This window comes from Malaya genurostris, chromosome 3 (assembly GCF_030247185.1).
Source record: "Malaya genurostris strain Urasoe2022 chromosome 3, Malgen_1.1, whole genome shotgun sequence".
Lineage (NCBI taxonomy): Eukaryota > Metazoa > Arthropoda > Insecta > Diptera > Culicidae > Malaya > Malaya genurostris.
This window is the reverse complement of record NC_080572.1, coordinates 169,744,580-169,763,189: the sequence shown is the minus strand read 5'-3', so window position 1 is coordinate 169,763,189 and position 18,610 is coordinate 169,744,580.

Below are 18,610 nucleotides of genomic sequence, written 5' to 3'. Positions count from 1 at the left end.
ATGCATTCAGTTTTCAAAAGAACGATAATACACCACAAATGAGCGGAAGTAATTTACGACAGGGATGCAAGATCTGAAGACTGATTAATCATTTTATGGAACGATAGTCAATACTCCCGTGAATTGTCGAATGAATGATTTTAGTTAACTTTCAAACTTTAAATTAGCTCTCATAATCGTTTTTGTACAGACAACCTGTTCCCTTTTTGAATTTTTTTCTTAAAAAACAAATGACAGTGCTTTTTGAACTCTCATCAAAAACCGTGTTAATTGCGAAAACCGTGTAAATAAAAACCGTGTTGATTCCGGAATCCGTGTAAAAAAGCCGTGTATAAAAAAACGTGAGAAAAAACCACGTAAAAAGTGACCTTAGTGTACTTTAAATACAAGAAGCGGATGAATATATATATTTTAGAATAACCTACTATATATATCAAATACTTAAACGGTTGCACTTATTCGAATTTTGCATTCAGCCGTTCATGATGATGGGAAGAGAAAAGCATTATCTCGCCACTAGGTGGATTCTCAATTACTTTTTTTTATTATGATTTTTTTCACAAGGTATGCTAAACATGATTTTTCTGTTAGCTCAGGCACTTTTTTTCCTATCCAGAAGACGAAATTGATAGCAAATCGTCAGACTTCACGTACGTCGATTTGGAATAAACTTTGCATTCGTTTTCAGTATGGCAAACCTTTTAATTCGTGTGGATAGAGAGACCAATAAGACTCAAAATTTCGAAAAGGCAGGATCATTTTAACATGCATTTTATTCAAATCGTAGCTTCGTTTTAATTGTACGAAAATGTTGTCCAGAACTAGGAAATGTATCAGGAATTCTGAAGCGAAAGAATAGAACAAGCTATTTTAAATCGCACAGACCACTGTTGTCTACTAAGTGATTTTTGGTTGAGACAAAATAACAAAAATAATTAATGAGATGAATGAGATGAGATCGAAACAGCAAAAGCAGTGCGGTGTCAAAGGAAACATAATTCTTAGCAGCCTTTATTGTGAGTTTATATCATTTCAAATTTAGTCTTTATAATACGAGCGTTGGGAAATATGATGATAGAATCGAAATCCTCTCAAGTATCTTCACAATAATTTGAAAGTTTTTTGACTGTACTATATTGACAATTTAATTGGACAAAAGAAATTGGAGATTTTAGTATGGCTTAGGCTATGATGCTAAAAGTATTCATGGGAGTACAAAGCTGAGATTTTTTACTATTCTTGTTCAACAGACATAAAACTTTCTCAACTCTTGCATCGCCAGATTACATATTTTCAAATAATGCATGATCGCATTGTAAAGTCATCTTATTTTAAGCTATAATTCATTACACCTACGAGTTATATAAGCTATAATTCATTACACCTACGAGTTATATAGACCATTTATCTTAGTAAAAATGGTGTTTAATAATATTACCAGATAAATTAAAATCATACTCGTTAGAGTAAATATGAGAAAATGATTGAGTCACAATTAACGTCGACGGAATTTTGAAAATTGAGACATTCAACACAACTCTGTTAATGTTGCACCGGCTAGGAAACACATTCAACTGTGACTGAAAAAAAAGTCTTGGCGATCCTTGATGAGATGAAACAGCATTAATCCATCGGAAAATGATTGCTTCATTGTTTAGGTGTAATAAAAATATGAACGATCTCAGGTGGTTACCCTGAGGAACACCAGAGCTCCCGACAGACGGTAAAGTAATACCCTCACGATCATATCACGGCCAGTCAGATACGATTCAAGCCAATAAATAAATGAAACGCTAAATCCAAGTCGCTATAGCTACTATATGGTGATTATTATTGTCGAATGCACGAGTGAAATCCGTGTAAATGGCATCAATTTAAAGTTGATGTGGTGTTTAATGTATGTCCATCGTAGGAAGGGGGGTTTTGTACAAAGCCTATGTCGTCTCTTTTTCTTTTATTCACAAGAAAAAATCACGAAAATCAGTCAATCGAACCAGAATAATGATTCATTAGTTTTTCATTACCTGGGGCAAGACAGATTCGAATAAAAGTAAATGTCTAGCATTCCAGAAGTGCAAATCGCAATTCGTAAAATACACTTCAGAGACTAAACTGAAATAAAGTATTTCCAGTAAACTTGTTCATTTGAATCACTTTACGGAGAAAACCCATTTTCATCTCTATCGCTTATCCGGTGAAGACGTTTGAGAATCATTGTATCTCATTGCCGCTTGTGTATCTTTTATAACTGAGAATTTATGTCACCACCCGGTAAACGACTTTTAATGTTAAAATATAATAGAACTAACATTGCGCTTGCCTTGGGTCTTTTAGTTTCATTTGGTTGAAAAAAAAAATAAATCTAGATCAATTATTAAGTATTTCTAGTAACGCTAAGGCTGTGGATCATAACGAGAATTATTTAACTTTTAGTTAAAATTTGACAGCCGAGCAGTTGGCAGTTTGTCTTTATAAAAAATAACCCTGCTCGAGAGCATGAAATGGAAATGGAAAAGTCTACGAGGGGGACCGTGGGGTAAGAAAGTTCAAAATTTTGGTCTACGAGGTTTACGAACGGTCCCTTTTGTTTATAACCGATTTAATGGGTAAGAATTTATAAAACTTTGGAAAATCTAGCTTAGAGTTTACTTTATGTCTTCGAGGTAACGAAATACATCGTAATAGATGACGAGACGTACATTAAAGTGGGCACATACCAGATATTCGGTTTGTAGTTTTTTTTGTCGGTAAGTGTCGCCTGGAAGTTTCGGATAAAAACACTTTGTGTGGCAGGCGATTTGTAAATTCAGCAAGCTGTACATAACGACTGACACTATCAATGGCCAAATATATCAAGAAAAATGCCTCCAGAAGCGCCTATTGCCCGTTCTCCAGTCCCACGAAAATGGCACTCTGTGTTGGCAGAAACTTGCATCGTTCCATTACGCGAAACTGGTGTTGGAGTGGCATGAAGACAACGATGTTATTTTTGAACCAAAAAAGATAAATACGCCAAACTCGCCTGAGCTTTGCTCAAGAAAGAAATCCGTGCGATTATGATAGGAAAACTTTTAAAATCCGGGAAGTCTAAGGCTGGGGCATTTACCATTTTTTTCCACAAATACGTTTATTTCTTAAGGCAATTTACATAAGTTTTTCTTAGCCGTAGCATCACTTTTACATAGAATTCTTACCCTAATATAATACTAATATAGTGACAACGATTTGAGTTTAATAAAACATATTCCTTTTATTTTTTAAACATCATATTAGGTATTTCGTTATTTATTATTAAATCTACTTAAGAACATTATTTGAACCAACCGATTAACTACTATCAATTATGAAATAAGCTGATATTTTTATACATTTTGTTGTTGATTTCGTAACCTATTTTGAGTTTGTTTTTATCAGCACATCATTTTTATTAAAATTTTGCTATTGGATGAACTAATGGACGCAGTAGGATTCAGAACTAACCCTCAAAAGGGTCAATTATTAACTTCAATTGTCTTTATGAAATGATAAATAAGTTTCATGTAAGAAAGGTTACGACAAGCAAGAATGTCTCGAACTGGGATTGGATAGTCTACCTTGGGTACGCACGGAATTTAATAGTTGAGATCTGACATTACGATACTCCACGCATGTCAAAACGACATGATCAATATCGCGATAGCCTTCGCCACAAGCACAATGATTAGTTTCGGAAAGTCGAATTCGAAGAAGGTGTGCATCTAACGTGTGGTGATTGGACATGAGTCTGGACATCACACGAATGATGTCCCTACTCACATCCAGTCCCCTGAACCATGCCTTTGTCGATATTTTAGGAATAATTGAGTGCATCCACCGTCCCAGATCATCTCTATCCCTAGAAGCTTGCAAGGTGGCAAGTGTTCTTTGGCGAGTCGCGCTATAGAATTCGTTGAGGCAATCGGTCGCTCTTAAATTTCACCTTCAATAGCACCACGTTTGGCAAAACTATCGGCTCTTCAATTCGTGATCCGTCCGTGAGACGTCGTCCCAAGTGTCGAGACGTCGAAGAATAATTTTTTCGAACAATTTTCTGATCCAGGACAACATTGCTATGGGTCTATATGAGTTGTGATTGGAAGCTGGTTTTCCCGGCTTTTGAATGGCGATAACTTTCACTTGCCTCCAGCCAGGTGGAACAATATTTTGCTCAAGACTCTTGTTGAACAATTCCAACACACGTCTTTTTGCGAGGTCGGGCAGATTCCTCACCAAGTTGAATTTAATTTAATTTAGTATGTTCTTGTACTTGGTTTCTAAAACCAAGAATTTTTCAAAATTCTGAGGAGTTCCTCCTCCTCTTTTTAAAATCGTCTTGAAAGCATTTTGTTTCGCGTGTTTAGCATCTGAGCACTCTTTGTCCCACCAAGGGTTTGGAGGTCTTCTGTTAGACGATGGACCAAGAAATCGTTTGATTTGTACTTGTTCAGCGGCCTCCAGAGGCATTTACCATGTGAGCAGGATATTATTATTATGTTAATACAACCGTTGTAATTTAAAATTAAGGTGAAAATGATTGCTTCTTAATCGGCATTAATTGCATATGCAACAAGCATGCTGGAGGTCTGTATGGATAGGTGCAAGATCGAGTGGGATAAAAGTAGGACAGAGGAGTTTTCCGTTGATTACATTCTACGTCCACTGATTTACCGGTCGCAATCGAAAGGCATCATATTTATCTGCATTGTAATGTGAAACCAACATCCAATATTCAATGTAGCTGTTTCGTTTTGATTCACTCTGGAATCATCGCTAAATGGATCTGTTATTTTGGTTGATATTATACAACGAAAATACGAAAACCGGTAGTGTTGGATCGTAAAAAGTACATCACATGAAACGGCACAATAATTGATACCTTAAACCCTGCAATTATAACGCTGTATTGCGCTAGGGCCAAGGTGTACAGTAGCAACCCTTTGTAGGAACCTATAACACTGAATCGTATATTACCTAGCGAAGAAATCCTTCCTCGGACTCCTCCCTTTTGCATTTTTGTCAAAAAAAACAGAAAGGAAAAAAAGACGGATAGAGGTGGGCCGACCAACGGGAAACTCAGCACCACTTTGCCACCATCATCGATATTGGATGAAACGGTAATTATTATTTGCCACCGAGCGCTTCCTTTTAAGGTAACCCGCTCGCACGGTGACCCGGCCAATTTTTTTTCCCCAGTCTTTCCGGCGAAAACGGTACGTTTTTCGTGTTCCGATGAACTCGGGCTTCCAAAATTTCGGGTAGGTGTATAGAAAATGCTTTGTACTGTATTTATTCACAGGTGTTAAAATGATAGTGTTTTTTTATTCTTTTTAACCAGAACCGATTTCATCAGCCTACTCAATACAGGTCAAACAGATCTTGAACATACATATGTACTTGCCTAGAACTATCGAATTTTATTTCAATTAACATCTCACGCTGGCAGTCTTGTGTTTTGATTTTTCCCTTTGCATTGACTTGGGATGCTCCACGGATCTCCGGTTTCATGTTTCAATACAATTTTCGAGCTGCCAGTTCCCAGAGGAGCACGAGAATGATACGTATGTTCGTTTCTGTAGATAATTGGATTCATATTAATGATGCATTAATATATGTGGTAAAACACAGCCACAGTCACTTCCATTGCTGTATCGGCGAGGATGGTTTCGTTATTCCAAAGAAGCCGAGCGGAGGAACCATTATGGCACGAGTTGTTGACAGACCGCTGATGGATCTCTGCATGAGATCAAACCGGCACTATCTGACCCGAGCAGAGTGAGAAGGTGTGATCTTTCCTCTGGGCGCGCGGCACAAACATAATAAATCCAGGAGTATGAGTGTCCACTTTAACATTTGTGCGGTAAAGGAATATCATTAAGATTGATGGAATAGTGTGTGGTTAGTTTTCGTCCATTCAGAAGAAGGCAACCTTTGTAATTATCTCGTTTCGACAGCTAGTAAGCTCACTTGTTCATATATTACTGACTTATGTGGTTTGATGTGAATACGTCTTAGTTTACTGGGACGCCTTTTCAAAATTCGCCCTGTGAAAGAATAGGTAGAACTTTATCGTGAATATCTCGAGTTGTACTGAACGGGGCAACATAATCTATTTTACGTGCCATCAGAACAGTGTGAGATAACCATAAATAACTACAAAATAAGTTCCTTCAAACTTTGCCATTTGAGCCAATTTGTTCTGATTATCAATAATCGATCATTTCATTTTGTGCTTTGGTCGAAAATGGACATCTTGGTGAGGAGTTTCCACATACAGCAGCAACAACAGATTTTAATCGTGGTAAAATAATTCCTTAAATACTCAGGTCATGCTCTAATTAGCGTTTCGGACGTTGTGGCGAGTCTTCAACTAACGGCAGCGGAAAACTGAATTTTGGATTAAATTCTAGAACTGAATTCTAAATCTAAACTGAAATCCTGAAATCTAGTCCACCTGAATTCTAAATTTTATTTCAAGTTTAGAATTTAGTTCTTGATTACTGGTTCAGAATTAAATCTGCGATATCTGATATTTGCTACTTATTTCAACGACATTTCAGCAGTGTATTCTCCAATGAAATTCCTTCGAGTGATCAGATCTCCAAAGCTATCATCAATGTTTCTAGCCGCTCTCCAACTAGTTCTTACTCTTTTATAACAACTGCTATGATTGAAAAAGCGTGTATTAAGATAAAATCGTCTTACAAAGCTGGACCGGATGGTATTCCTTCGTTAGTATTAAAAAAGTGCTCAAAGAGTCTTCTTATTCCACTGTCGATGTTGTTCAATATTTCTCTTAGGTCAGGAACATTTCCAAAATTTGGAAAAAATCATTTATTTTCTCAGTTTTCAAGAAGGGAAATAAAGCCGATGTATCCAATTATCGTGGTATAGCTGCACTATGTTATGTGCCGTATCTAATGTCGTTTTCGTTATTAAATTGCACTACACCGGTGTAGCGAAAGCTGCACCTAAACCGTTCGTTTTTACCAATTGCACTACACCAGTGCTACACTTTTTCTGCACCGATACCACTGGTGTAGCACTCATCAAAAGTTCGGTGTAGCTCTGTGCAATGGAATCGTTTATTGTAGTCAATGGTTACTGTTTATGTTTTCGTAATTTTTGTTCGTTTATTCATGCCTCAGTGTAGCACTGCACCGGTGTAGTGCAAATTAAAAACGAAAACGCCATAAATTATTTGAAACTTTAGTTCTGGATTTCTTGAAACACAACCGCAACAATTACATTTCAGAAACTCAACACGGATTCATGCCGAAACGATCAACTGCAACAAACTTACTCTGCTACACTTCTTTTATAGTTTTATCTCTACAAGCACGCCTACAGGTTGATGCAATCTATACTGATTTCTCTGCAGCCTTTGACAAAATAAACCACCAAATAGCAGTAGCAAAACTCAATAGACTTGGTTTCAGTGGATCGTTGCTAAATTAGCTCGAGTCGTATCTAATATCGCGAAATGTCTGTGAAGATCGGAGACTTAATTACAGTGCCTTTCGCTGTCAACTCAGGAGTCCCTCAAGGCAGTCACTTAGGACCATTTTTATTTTTACTCTACCTCAATGATCTCAACTTCATATTGAAATGCCACAAACTATCCTTTGCAGACGACTTCAAGCTATTCTATTTAGTTAAATGTCAAGAAGACACTATATATTTGCAGTCACAGTTAGACTTATTCACAAACTGGTGTCAGGATAATAGAATGGTTGTGAATGCCTCGAAGTGTTCCGTTTTGTCGTTTACTTGTAAACGCTCACTGATTACCTACGACTATAGCATCTCGCACAATATACTGAAACGTGAATCTTCCGTGAAAGATTTGGGTATCATTCTTGATTCCAAACTGGACTTTAAAAGTCACATCGATTATGTCAAAGACCTCCAAGCTCTTGAGTTTCGTCTTTCGTGTTACCAAGAGCTTTACTAATGTACACTGTCTTAAGGCATTATATTCTGCTCTTATCCGTTCGACGCTAGAATATGCAGCTGTTGTTTGGGCACCTCACTATCAAATCGACATTGCACGCATCGAAGCTATCCAGCGTAAATCCCACTAATCTTCCTAGCTACAAAGATCGTTGTAAGCTTATTGACCTAAATCTGTTATCTGTTCGTAGGAATGTCTCCAAAGCCGTTTTTGTTGCTGATTTATTACAATCACGTATCAATTGTCCCGAACTTATGCAATTGATTAATCTGGACATTCATCGACGTAATCTACGCTCTCATCGTTTCTTGAGTTTACCCTTTGCACGAACAAATTATGGTTACAATGAACCATTTTCCATCATGTGCAGAACATTCAACAGCTGCTCCAATGTTTTCGACTTTCATCTATCTCGAAATATGATCAAATAATTTTTTCATTGTCACTTGTTAGATTAACTTTGGATCAGGATTTGTCTGTAACCATTTGTATTTTTGTTCAACCATCACTAGGTCTTTCTACCATCACCGTTGGAAACTAATCACTTTTCGATCACTAATTAAATCAACTTGCCGATTCTAACCCCGTCTTCGATCACTAATTAGATCTACATGCCGATTCTAACCCCGTTGTTCGCCAACGCTTACTTTCCACCCCCTCCACCTACCTTCATCATCCATTTACCTATCCCTTTTTCTCCGCCAGTTGAAGCAAGAACACTATTGCTGCCCTGTAGTGCTTGGTGTCATCAACTAGATATAGGGTTATAGGTTTAGTTTTAATTATTAGTTTTTATTGTTAGTGTTAAGCCTTATTGTATCTGTTGGATCATTGTAATCTGTTGATACGAATGATGAGGAGGTTTTATGCCTGCTGGGGGGAGAGATTGCCAAATTTCATCTCCATCGGGCTTTTCCCTGCTCCCAAAATAAACAAAAATAAACAAAATAAATGAAAAACTATGACTCTGGAACTGAATCCCAGCTCAGATACTGAAACTGGTTTCTTGACTAGATTTTGAAACTGAATTAAGTTCCTTAATACATGTTCTGGATTCTAATCCAGAATTCTGATTTAGGATTTCAACTTAAGAATTCATGAAACAATTCAAGAATTAAATTCGAATTCATATTTTTTAAACTAAATGTTAGATCTGAACTCTGAACCTAAATGTTAGAACTGACTTCTTAACCAGAATTAAATTCCTGAATTCAGTTTCAGAATTTAATTCGCAAAATGCAGTTTCAGAATTCATTTTCAGAATTCAGAATCTGCATGCTGGGGCTTAATTCGGACCATGGATTTTGGAGCTAGATTTTGGAACTGAGTTCAGTTTCTTTATTAGGTTTCGGAATTCATATTTAGAATTCAGTTCTAGAGCTAAATTGGATTGTGTAAGTGAGTTCGGTTCAATAATTCTAGAACTAATTCTATGACATGATTCCTTGATCTGTATTCCGAATCTTAATTTTGCAACTGAATTCTGAGCCTGTCCCAAATAACTGTATTTTTTCATGATATTTAATTGTATGGTAGAATATATTTGTCGTCAATAAATCGTACTTGCACCGTTACAATTCGGGAAGCGAAGCAATACAATTTGCAAAATTCACACAATCTACTAATACGAACGATTATCTATATTCGGAAGTGTGAATGAGGCATGTCATTTTTATTCGTATTCACATCCTCCAGCTATGTCTGTGACAATACCCATCCTCCTTTTTTATTATTATTGGATCTCGTTGTTGGCCTTAGTAACCGGTTCAATGCATAAGACGCTGGTCTTACAAGCCAGTCATATGTTCAAACCCCGAGCTGGAAGAATTCTTAGTGGCAGTAGGATCGTAACAGATCGGCTGAAAAGTTCGTATCGTTTCTATGAGAGGGCGCCACTAGAATCAAATCCATACCATTTTTAGTTAGTACCAACCTTCAAAAGATACGTGTATAAATTTGACAGCTATCTGATTATTAGTTTGTGAGATATTGCATTTTGAGTGAAGCTACTTTTGTTATTGTGAAAAAAAATGGAAAAAAAGGAATTTCGTGTGTTGATGAAACACTGCTTTTTGATGAAAAAAGTGCAGCCGATACCAAAAAATGGCTTGATGAGTGTTATCCAGACTCTGCACCGGGCGAAGCAACAATTCGTAAGTAGTTTGTAAAATTTCGTACTGGTCATATGAGCACCGAAGACGATGAACGCAGTGGACGTCCAAAAGAGGCTGTTACCGATGAAAACGTGAAAAAAACCACAAAATGATTTTCAATGAACGTAAAGTGAAGTTGATCGAGATAGCTGACACCCTAAAGATATCGAAGGAACATGTTGGACATATTATTCACGAATATTTGGATATGAGAAAGCTTTGTGCAAAATGGGTGCCGCGTGAGCTCACAATCGATCAAATACAACAACGAATTGATGATTCTGAGCAGTGTTTGGAGCTGTTGTATCGAAATAAAACCGATTTTTTTCGTCGATATATAACAATGGACGAAACATGGCTCCATCACTTCACTCCGGAGTCCAATCGACAGTCAGCTGAGTGGACTGCACGCGATGAACCGAACCCAAAGCGTGGAAAGACTCAACAATCGGCCGGTAAGGTTATGGCGTCTGTATTTTGGGATTCGCATGGTATAATTTTCATCGACTACCTTGAAAAGGGAAAAACCATCAACAGTGACTATTATATAGCGTTATTAGAGCGTTTGAAAGACGAAATTTAAAAAAAACGGCCTCATTTGAAGAAGAAAAAAGTTTTGTTTCACCACGACAATGCACCGTGTCACAAGTCGATAAAAACCATGCTGAAATTGAACGAATTGGGCTTTGAATTGCTCCCTCATCCATCGTATTCTCCAGATTTGGCCCCCAGTGACTTTTTCCTGTTCTCAGACCTCAAGAGAATGCTCGCTGGTAAAAAATTTAGAAGCAATGAAGAGGTAATCGCTGAAACTGAGGCCTATTTTGAGGCAAAGGACAAATCGTACTACAAAAATGGTATCGAAAAGTTGGAAGATCGCTATAATCGCTGTATGGCCTCTGATGGCAATTATGTTGAATAATAAAAACGAATTTTGGCAAAAAAATGTGTGTTTCTATTAAACGATACGAACTTTTCAGCTGAACTGTTAGTACTAACAGAATGGCCAAATTCCACTAAAAAAATGTAATGTCAAGACTTTTTTTTATCTCGTTGTTAGCTTACTACCTTGATCAATTAGTTCCCGGAATTTATTCAGATGATTAAAATTACAATATTATTCATCAAGATCGATATTGTTCCCTTCAAAGTACTCCCTATCGACTGCAACACCCTTATGCCAGCGCTTGATTCAATCCTCGTGTATGTGTGTATGTAATAAAAGGTCTTATAGTCCTATAGCCTGCTATTGATTTTCATTTGGATTCGACTTCCGGTTCCGGAGTTACACGGTAATATGTGAAAATTAGAGAAAATACTTGCATTCAATTTTCTCTGAAACGGTTCAACCGATTTTCACAGTAAGATTCAAATGAAAGGTCTTATAGTTTCCTAAAAAAATTTAGAACATTTTATCCAGATTTGACTTCCGGTTCAGGTACTAAAGCGTGATAAGTGGAAAATGACTAATTTTTTGAGCATTTTTTTCACAAACCATGGTTTGATAAATTCTTATAGTTTGCGGTTTAGAACTGTTTCAATTTGTAGGTCATATATGTTTCTGGCAAACGAACCAACTTCGGCCATTCCAGTCATTTGAACCCGGTTTCAGAAGAATTCGAAATAGTGTTTAAAAATTGTGTGTGTTTTCAACGCATAATTTAATGTAAGCTCGTTATTGCAAATTCAATTCCATTTTCAATACAGCGTAACTTTTACAAATGTCCAGGTATCAAGCTGAAAATTTGATAGAATATCAATGTGATATGGTAACTTAAAACAATATATTCGGGTGACTGATAGCGTCACATAGTGATGATTCCGGGAACTTTTCGATCAATGCAGATTAAGGAGGAAAGTGATCCATTATTTTTCTCAGAAATACTGGGGTTGGTTAGAGCCGGTGTAGAAGAAGTATCGTTCTTTCTGGGTGTAAATTTCTCGCCAAGCTTACCTTTGTAAACTTTTTTTTAGTTTGTATTAAAGAGGTTTTATCTTTAAGGTAATTCGCCTCTTCGGGCCAGAAAAGCTTTCTGCGGGGTTGACAATCGAACTCAGGTGGACTGTGTGAAAGGCATCGACTAACTCATAACGCTATACCCGCCCCTCATTGTAAACAGTTGTATAACTATACTAGCGAATGTTGGCTGTATTTTTGACACTTGAACTCATTGTCCTATATTTGGATACACACACAAATCTTCTCAATGGAATTACATCAATCTTCTTCACAGCCGTATTGCGTGTTAATGTTCAATAACTTCGTTTCTAGTTCCACACTAATAATGTGGAGCAGCATTCTAATGCTAATATAGAGCAAAAAAAAGGTTTTCTCCAATGTTCGATATAAGTTGTTATTACTGTAGATGTAATTGCATAGACCTAGCATTCCTCTTATTAATCTAAGGCAATGGAATCTGTTACTTTTAGTGACCCGCAGCAATATTTAGTTCTTCAGTTTTTTGTTCTATGAAGTTGGTATCGCATTGAAAGAGAGCCTTATGTAGTTAGTACAGCACATTTTATGCTTCACGCAGCACAGAATGCGGCACTATTCCGAAATCCGGCATGGTTCTTCGCTCGTTGACTTTTACTTTTATGCCGCTTCGTTTCCGATATAGTTATTTATGTAGTTCATTTCTTTCTCTATCTCTTGCTCTCTCTCTGTCCTCCATGCAGTAAGATGTAGGGTAGCTGTAGCTAGAGCATCAATGTTCCGTACCCCCAGAGCCAATGCTAGCCCGATTGCCGCCGCTGGGATGCATTAAAGCAATGCCAAGAATGAAGACGGGAGACGATCGACGACGGCGGCGGCGGCGGCAGTAAAGCTTTATGAATAATGCATGAGCTTAAGAGTGAGGTCAGGTATCTCTCTATGTTGTACACTTTGGCGCACCGGAAAGCTGGGATTTGATCTGGCTACTGGGGATTTAAATCTAAAAATCCATAGAGCTTCTTTCGGGCTATCACGTACGTATTTATCTGGTTACCCACAGATGAGGGACGTGTGGTGAAACGTATGTTACTATAGGTAACAGGCCAGAATAGATCGAATAAACAATAGTTGTCAAGTACAATCTTTTGGGTTATAATCTTCATACTAAAAGAGCATTACTATTAAAAAAGTTTAAAGCTACGGTACGACCAATACAGTTGTAATATGGTTTTCATCTTCAGTATTACATTTTTAAACTATTTATTTTATTATCACTTCATGATTTTTTTTCCTAAACTACTCCGATATTACGGATTAAATATCGTACGATACCTTATCGTACGATAGGCCTTTGCAAATGTTAGAAAATGTAATTCTCTTTGCACGGCTCTATCACTTTCATGTACATAGGGAAAAGGTGGATAATCATTGTGAACAACAGTTAATTTGGTCCTATTAACTTCATTCGGTTACATTTCACCTTTTCTGTTAATTTTATATCAATCTGTCATTCTCTTAGCGTTTCTGGGTCGTAGAAAATAAGCTTTACATTGTTCATTTCCTAAAGAATCGCGTTGTTTTTTGTTTCATTAACAATATCTAGACCAAAACGAAGCTATCGTCATTTTTGCGTCAAATTTCAAATTGTGGTCGTAATTAGAAATCATAATGTCTTTTTTTAATAGTGTGCAGGCCGTTTTCATCAGTGCCGTAGTTAGGGCGACGCGAGTGAGGGGACCGCCTCGGGCGCCAACATCCAGGGGGCGCCAAAACATAATGGAATTGGTAAATATTTGTTTGGTTCAGATTAGTATTATTCTACTACAAACATTTGATGAGATGTCGCCATAATCATTAGCATTGATATACATGAAATTGCAATTATACAGTTATTTAGAATACAGAACCACCATTGAGCGATGACCGTAACAATTATTTTTCAGGGGCAAGAGACGCTCTTTTATCGATTGTGGTTGTACACTTGGACCTGACGTAGGACTACTCGGTGAATTATATACGAATATGCGAGTATGCGAATTCAAAATACGAAAAAAACGAAACTTAATTAAATAACGAACAATGTATAATTTTCCATGTTTACCAAGCCGTATTCATAGCTTCCCCTAATAGAGACGACAATTTCGTTTATATTAAATCTCGTTGAATTTCGCGACTATTTAAACTAATCCTTTTCACACAATCGAAATTAACCCTCAGGGTACGGACTATAAAAAAGTTACGTTCAGTACGGACAGGGTTAGCCTAACCCGGCGACTTTGATTGGGTGTATATCGAGCTGTACTTTGTCAATTTGAATAATTTTTTTTATATTTTGTGTGAAATTGTCTCAAAAATATAAAAGAGTTGTCAGATTAATCATTTAACTGATTGAAAAAAAATTATAATGAAAAATGTGAACGGGTCTTGAATTTTTTTTGTAAAAAACGTTTTTTTTTTCAGAATGCTGCAAACTTTTTGAAAAAAAAAAATTAACATTGTATAACTCGCATTTGAAAGGTAAAAACTAGTTCTTACAAATGTCCATAACGGTTTTTTGATTTATTCCAAAAACTATATTTTTTTGAAAAATGAAAATACGCGTTTTTTCGAGTTAGCGAAAAACGTTGTTTCGTTGATTTATGATGATAAAGGTTAAAATTAATGTTTTTAATGCGTGTTCTTTGACAAAAAATCACAAGAAACAAAATTTAATGAGTTATAATTCACTACGAGCAGCAAAGATTTCGATATAAGACGTACGTTCAAGTGATTGAGATCTACTACAATACTTCGCTTACACCATGTACAACGCGTTATTTGAGGTTAGAATCTACAAAATTAAGTAAAGAGTACGTATTCTTACTTACCTTTTTATCCCTCAGCGGCAAACAGACGAAAATTAAAACTTAATTTTTTTGAAAATTTTGGATTTTGTAACGTTCGATACGGACTGGGTGTACCACACCCGAGCACAATGTTTATATGTGTCTAGCTCGGACACAAAGCGGAGACTGACTCTGCCGCTTGGGCCTCTAATAGTGTGTACCTATAAGTTTTTTCCCTCCCTGGTCCGGACCCCCCTCGCCGACTTCTCTTCGTATGGCGCTTTTTTCAAATTTCGCTCGGGTTACGGTAACCCAGTCCGTACCCTGAGGGTTAATATTGAATCGACTTACATTCTGAGTGGTTCGTTTGTGCCGTGGAAAAGGATTCCATGCTCGTCAGCTTTCTGAGGATTTTGATGCGCCGTTCGCCTTGCATGAGAGGCAATGATTTTTGTTAGAGTTCTGCTGATTTTTCCCATTCGAGATGCTGAACAACCTCGATCATCGAGTGCTGGATAATTTTTATCAGGGGTGACATTATGCATCCATCCTAATGACACTAAGAATCCTTAATAGCTCAAACATACGACAATTGGCTTGTAAGACCAGCGTCTTATGCATTGAGCCACAAACCCTACAAGGACTCGTGCAGGTGTTTCGTTTTTAATTGAATAATGTTTACACAACACCTCTCATCACCATCATAAACAACTAACGGTAGTTTTTAGGAAATTCACAATTTTTAAAAAAATATCGAAAGTACATTTCGTCATGATATTATAACGGATAAGAGGAACACAAAAGAAAACTGCTTCCTAAATGTTCAAAACAGATACTAACAGTGATTTTGATAATAGTTGTGTAGTCCTCCGTCAATAGTTCCGAACAGCCCAAATGATTATTCCTTGTAGTGTTTCATGCCCTAATGTACAGGGTGCCAATATTTTGGGGTTAACTTTAGTTTCGTGAAGCGATTGTGCTCAAAAGTTAAAGCACCTAACAAATTCTTAAACAAAATTAGAATTGTCGAAACGTCGAGATATAGTGTCGTCTCGAAAAAAATTTTTTGTTTAAACCCGTCTGGGAATTTTGAGATTTGAGTTTCATACTAAGACATTTGCCATAAAAAAATATTTCGATTTCGGAAAGCCTAATATTTTTCTATGTTGTAATGTCGACATTTTAAAATTATATTTCATACAATTCTAACACATTTGGCATAAAAATATTGTTTTCGGTTTCGGAACTCGCAAAATTCTTCTAAGTCCTAAGACATTTGGCATCAAAAAAAACTGTTCATTTCGAAAATTTCACTAAAACATAGAAAAATTTTAGGCTTTCCGAAATAGAAATAAATTTTTATGGCAAATGTCTTAGTACGAAACTCAATTCTCAAAATTCCCAGACGGTCTAAATAAAAAAATATATTGGCGACGCTACTATACCTCGACGTTTCGCACAATTTTCAATATCATATATCGTTTTAGAAGCTATTTTTTTATGTCGTTCTTGAACAACTCATCAAAAATCTAAAAATTTAAGCGAAAATTGAACAAATAAACATTGTTAATTCAATTCTCTCACAAAAATTCTTTCGTGTCAATGTGTGATTAAAGTGGTACTTTCGAATTGTAATGTTGATCGTAAGGCAAGCTTAAAAACTTTCTTGAATTTTGAATCATTTCGAAATAGATTTAACGCAGGTTTATGTCTGTTCTTCATTTTGCTTTATAATCCTTATGAAGAACTGTCCACTTTGCTGCAATGTGATCTTTTTCTGGTTTTCAGAAGGTTTTTTGTGGAGTCTGATTGCGAGATTTACGATGTAACACACAAGAGAGCTACAAGTATTCACTAAAATTGAAAATGCTTCTTGATAACTTTTATCGGAAAAATTGCGGCTTTCTCAGTCAAATGGATATAGGCAAACGATTTGTTTATAAAATTGCCCGACGTTTCGGCCGTTTTTGATGGCCTTTTTCAAGGGAAACTAAAAATATGCTTTTATTATACAACATTGAATGGACTTTTATGGTATATGGATTATTCTAATGTACTTTGTGAACTCACTTTGGTCTAATCGTTATGGTCAGTCTCGTTGATTTCCAACGGTGGGATGTCTGTTGTCTATTTACGGTAACATATATAAAATAAACTAAGTTCGTTGAAGAACTTTTCATCGGATAGCACTATTTCCACAGAGTTTGGTGTATGCAATGAATCTGACAATTATTAGTTTATTGGTTTGTGGGTACAATTACGTGGTGGGCATGATTGATGTCTCCAATTCGGCTGTTTTTGTGTTTTTCTTTCTTCCACACTTCGATGCCTTGATAGTGTGAAGAATGCCGGCGTACGTTGTATTGAGACCATCTACGTCAGTGCGATGGTTAACGTTGTTGTTCGTATTGGTGATGTGACACATTTCTAAAATCGGTAGAGCGGTGGAGCGATACGTTCTGTCTATGATTTTAACACTCTTGAGATCAAATGTATGATTATGAGTGACCATATGTTTAATGAGCGCAGTTTTTTCCCCTAGAGCGATCATCCGTTCGTCGGTGTTGACTACACCATCACTTTTTAGTTTATCGTACTGATTGATGTTTGATTTGTGACCGTATAATCTTGTTTTTAGATGATTACGAGTCATGCCTATGTAGTTCATCTTGCAGTTTTCGCATGGAAGACTATATATAACATTAAACTGTGATAGTAGATCAATTGGTTGTTTTATATTTGGTAAAATTCTGGCTATCGTGTTGATCGGTTTAGTTGAAATTGTAATGTTATCATAATCAGTTTTGAGGGTGTTAATTATGGCTGGTGAGAGTGATGTTATGTATGGAAGTGATCTGTATATCGGTGGGTCGGTGCGTATGGTAATTTGGTCTGTGCTATTGGTAGTAATTGAATTTTGCTCGGTACTATTTGGTGAGTTCCTCGCCGTTGGGGCGTTTTCTGCTAGGCTGTAACGTTGGTGCTTATTCCTATGGATAATTCTGTTTATAAGTTTCGATGGGTAGTTGTTCCTTCTAAGATGTTGGAAAATAATGTTTTGCGTATCCACGTTGTTATCCGTAGTGAGGCACATAACCCGCTTTATGAAGCTATGAGCGACATTCATTTTAACCGTTAGTGGGTGAAACGAGTGATAATTTAAAAGTCTGCCAGATGCTATTGGTTTTGCGTACCATCGGGTGCATAATGTTTGATCGGAATTTCTTGTAACCATTATATCCAAGAATGGGAGTTGATTGTTATTTTCGTCTTCTTTGGTGAATTGTAAGTAAGAGTTGTATGCGTTAAAAGTATCCATGGTGTACTGTATTTGATCTTTGGGTAGAGCCAAGAATAGATCATCAACGTATTTACGAACGATAGGAATGTTGAATGGCAACTGTTTGGTCACTGTGTGTAGTAGATTGTCCATAACTATATTTGCCAGGATGGGTGACAGCGGACTTCCCATAGCTGTACCGAAAGTTTGCATGTAGTATTTGTCTTGGAACCGAAAATAACTACTTTTTACGCAAAACTCTATTAATTCCAAAAATAAATCCAAGTTTATATTGGTGTATGCTTTGATATTATTCCAATCCATTATGATGTCGTGGATGACTAAGTCTAATGGTATGTTCGTAAAAAGAGAGACTACGTCAAACGAAACTAAGACATAGTTTGGTGGTAGAGTGATTTGCTTTATGTTTGTAATGAATTGGAAACT